This window comes from Nannospalax galili, unplaced genomic scaffold (assembly GCF_000622305.1).
Source record: "Nannospalax galili isolate Female #2095 unplaced genomic scaffold, S.galili_v1.0 scaffold255, whole genome shotgun sequence".
NCBI lineage: Eukaryota > Metazoa > Chordata > Mammalia > Rodentia > Spalacidae > Nannospalax > Nannospalax galili.
Genome location: NW_008338999.1, coordinates 5499412 through 5504416, shown reverse-complemented (window position 1 = coordinate 5504416; position 5005 = coordinate 5499412).

Genomic DNA, 5005 nt, shown 5'->3' with positions numbered 1-5005 from the left:
TGAATAATTCCTACAGAGAAGACTTGGGAACTTTATGGAGGGGAGGATTTAGTGCTGCAGGTTTCTAAGCTGCTGTGAGGCATCTGAGCCCGGTTGCACCTCGGGGACAGTGTGGCATCTCATCACATTCACAGCTCTCAATGTGGGCCACTTGTATCAGACAGCTATTCTCAGAGCATCTATGAGTACACAGACAGATCAAGCACAAAAAGACCCAGCACTGAAAAACAGGCAAAATTGTTCTCCTCTAATAAGTTAAACTTTCAGTAGAAGAAAGAAAAGATAAAATATGCAGCTTAACAATAATAAAATAATAAAATATTAAGAATATTAAGGTATATGTTGGGTAAAGGAAAGCAAGAAAGCCAATATCTGACAGGGTCTACTTAATGCAGTGTCCAATCCAGCTTCCAGAATCAATTTGATGCTATGGAATTTTATCCTCTTTACAGCTGTACTCTTTTTCTTAAATATATTTTTAATTGAATTTTTTGTGTATTTCATACAGAACATCTCAAACAATCTTAATCATCTTTATATCCCTGTCCCCACTGGCACCCTCCCTTAGCTTCTCCCTCCCACTGGAGAGCATATACTCTATTGTCTCTGTTAAGGCCCACTGGGTTGTCAGTATCCCCAGCCATTCCCTGGTGTAACTCTGTCTACAAGTCTGGTCAGCCTATCTAGAGTCCCTTGTTTTAGGAAGATCAGCTCTTCTTCATGTAGCAATCAGTTGCCAACATTCCTTCAGATAGGATTGATGTCTGATGTTTATTTTCCAGTTCTATGCTGGGTTGTTGTCTGCCTGAGTTTGCATGGGACTTGTGTATGCTGACACCATTGCCATAGAATCATATGAGCAGGTTCACAGGACCTTGTAGCATGTGCAATAGAACTAATTTATTTTGCATGTTCCATTCCTTAATTTACCTTTGAAAAATATGTGTGATGGTATAATGTCTGTCTTCACAAACCTTGAAAGAACTTGCTGTCTCTGTGTCAATCACAAATCCTTACCAGGACCTTTAAGACCTCAATAAAGTTTAACTTGCTGCTGACCAGTTTCATCCCCCAACCCCCTCCTGCTTGCTCACTCAGCTCCAGCACTATGGTCTCCTTGAATACTTAGTACACAAACCCTTGCCTCATGTTCTATACACACCCGCTCCCTTCAGATCAAAGATTCATCCTCCAGATACCTAAGTGCTGTGTTCTTTGGTCATTCCTCAGTATGAGGCCTTGGAAAAGCTTTCCTTTAACCTCCTAACAAAAATAATCCCTTATCTACTGCCACCTCATAAATTTGTCCTCCTACTAGCTATTAAATTTATTATAGATAGTTTTGTTATATTATTTTTATAATAGATATTTAGCATTTATCCTTAAATTGAATTGTCCATGGAGGGCTTCTCCATATAGGTGACATGATGGCCAAGATCCAAATGACTAAGCCATATCAAAAATCAGAGGACTGTTTCTTAGGTAAATGGAAATGGATGCAAAATGATTAAAGTGGGGAGTGGGTTGATAGCACTGGCTCACAGAGATGTGGCTAAGGAAGGAAGAACAAGATTTAAATAAGATTAGAAAGGTAAGCAAGGGTCAGGTCATATACATACTCTTGGTTTAAAATCCCAATAAGTGAGTATGTATCCAGACATAACTACAGGAACCAGGATAATGAAAAAGAATGAGGACGGTAAAGGAAAAGAAAGAACCTGAAAGAGAACAACAGTAGGAAACTGGTGTTAATAAGGGAGATGTGGATAAAAATGGGGTTACTTTAAGGGAAGGGCAGAGGGAAGGTTATACAAGGAACCTAGGGGATAAAGGGAAAGAAGGAGCTCAAGAGAGGTAGAATCATAGAAGGGTATTATTAAGGGAGAAATGGGAAAATGGGGCATCGTAAATGGAGAAACCATGGTGGAAGGGTTAGACAATGTGAGAGATAAATAATGCCTAGCTAGTTTAAAAAAAAAAAAGAGGGAACTATATTAGTTCAAAAATGTACTGACAAATTATACATACAACCAGATCAAAAAATATAATATATGACTAGGCAAGGTTTATCTGAGAGTGTTTGGTCTTTGCCCAAGCTTTATCTACATGGAACATGGTAATTAAAAATACCAGACTGGTAGAACTAACCTTCTTGGATGTTTAACAGCCATACTATGAGGCCTATACTAATTTGGACAGAGGGACATAAAGGACAGTTTTTGTTCCTTCCCTTCCTAGGTCAGCCAAGTTCCAGGGTCCTATGAGCATCTCTCAAAATATCCTGTAACTGTGGTGAGTCACTTGTCCTCTTGATCAAGGAGGTCATGGAGACCCCACCAGATGTACTTGAACCAGTGTCCAGTCTACAAAGAGGAGGGTCAACATAGAGGAATCATTTCCTCCATGCTTCTAAGCGATGCCAGCCATAGTCGAGCAGGACCTTTGACTTGTCTTCACATAAATGGAACTGGTAAAAGAATGGAGCCAGGGGCTCCTCCCAAGCCCATGTGACCTCTGAGGACCAGATCCTCAAACAGGCTTAAGAGTAAAAATGAATTGGTTTATCTGGGCCAATTGTAGGGTCTTAAACACCCAAAAGGAAAGTATAACCAAAGATTAATGAGGACAATATAAATTTTTAAGAGTCCATATGTATAGCTAAAGACTACATAACAAGAAACAATGCCAGACAGGAGATACCTTCCTTTGGGTTATTGGCCAGGGTGGCCCAAAAGACTCCCAGGCAGTAACCCAGCATAAAGTGGGAAAATGAACAGCAGACCCCAATCTTATCTAAAGGAATATTGACAACTGATTGCTGCTAGATGAGGAACAGCTGATATTCCTAAAAAAGGCTCTCTAGATAGGCTGACTAGATTCAGAAGATGGACAAGCACTGGGGAATGGCTGGGGGTGCTGACAACACAGTGGACAGTAATAGGGATGAAAGAGTATATGGGCTCCAGTGTCGGGGGGAGGCTATGGGAGGGTGCCATGGGAGGGTGCCATTTGGGAAGTGGGTATATAGATGAATAAGATTGTGTGGGATTTTCTGTATGATATACACACACAAAAATCAACAAATTAAAAAAAAGACATATTTGAGAAGGAAGCATAAAATTTTACTTTATGTTAATTAGTAGAGGTGATGAACATTACCATTGAAATCTACTTGATGACTTTATAGCCATACTCAGGTACCAAGGATCCGAGTGTAACCGACTGTGACTGGTAATAATCAGATACATAGAGATTAGAGACGCATGTGCAAACATCTAAGTATTAGTAGAAAAAACAGCATATTTTAAAATGAAATAGAGAAATTCTTTAAAGGTTAAAAATTCAATTTTATGTCTTACAGGGTTTATACTGAGTTCAATGTTGTATAACTGTATTAATTCAACTGTGAATCTAAAAATTTACAGCAACTTTTGAAAGAGATGTATCCTTGCTCTGGAAATTGTTACTGAATATATTAAAGCTGTAATGAAATACTTCTTCTAATATGTGATTATTAAATAAAAATTTAAAAAAATTCTTGGTTTACTATAAAGGTGGTGGCCTGGGAGAAAGGATTGGCAGGTGGTGAATGAATTCACCCTTTAGAATAGAGAAGAAAGAAAACTTGTTTGTCAAGTACACTGCATGGATCAGCAAGCTGGGCAGTGACTAGAGTATTGGCTGCAGCATAGGGCATCAACCATAGGGAACTGTTTTGGAGAAGAATATTTTGGGGTTGGCTGAGTTACTGAATATGCAGTTTTCTGGCATATAATTACTGCCATATGAATGATGGCAGTCCAGACTGGCTGGTGATCAGTTCCAGGTGATTATCATGAACTTCTAGGCACACTGATTCTCAGTAATTTCATCTCTGGCATAAAAATAAGGGCCATGAAAATTATGCAAATAAAGGTAGCCATGGTTGATCAAAATATGGCCTTAGCAGAGGGTAGGTTAGAGGGCACAGCTGCGGCTATGTGCCAGCAAGGCATAGCATTCCCAAATGAGCATTTTGGCTATAGGAGAGGTATTTGTTTGGGATTTCTCGATCAAGATTTCAAAGATTCCCTGGAAGGACGAGTTTCATGTTTCTGGTCTCTAGGAATGGCCTTTTCTCCACAATAAAGGTTTAAGTACTGGCTCTTCTTCCTTGGGCTGCACAACCGGCCAGCCTCTTTCCTGGGTTAAGTCCAGCAGCACCCATCACGCTTTGACTCCCCTAGCCTCATTCACCCTCCCAGCTCCCTCACCCCATCTCTCCTCCTAGCCTGAGTACTGGCCCATTTCTTGTCTTGGCACCTCAGACACCAAGGCTAACCTCTCTGCTCAGAGCCACCACTGCTTCCTGATTCTTTGCATCCAGACCAACCCAGTTGCTCCCTGCAGTCCTCAGGAACCCTCGGGGCTTCTTCTCACCCCTACCTCCCTATGTATGCCGGGGTGGCATGGCCACCAGCTGCCCAAGACCAGCATCTTTCCTGGGCTCTGCTCCCAGGCCAGTCCAACCCCCAAATTCCTAAGGACAGCACCTTTCCTGGGGCGATCCAGACCTTAGGAGAAGCCTGAGAGCGTCTGATCCTCATCAGACTCAGGCTTCTGTGGGAACTCCTGAAGATGAAAGTAATTTGGCCACTCCAATATAAAATCAAAAGAGAGACTGACCTAGAACAACCAGCTTTTCATGCCCAACAAGTAAATCACAAAGGAACATAAAGTTTACAAAAAGAAGCAGACCTAAACTTGAAGGCTTGAGTCTTACACAAGAATCAGAAACTACAAAAGAAATTCACATGTCAAAGTCACAGAGAAAAAATAATAACATAAAAAACAAAAATAACATACCCCCACCAAATATCAATAGCCCACTAGAGGAGTACAATGAGAACCCCCTAGACATAACTGCAGGATAAGGAATTCAAAAGAATAATTATAAACATCATGAAAGAATTCAATGAATTTAAAGAACACACAAAGAAATCAAAGAATAATAAAATGTAAAGCC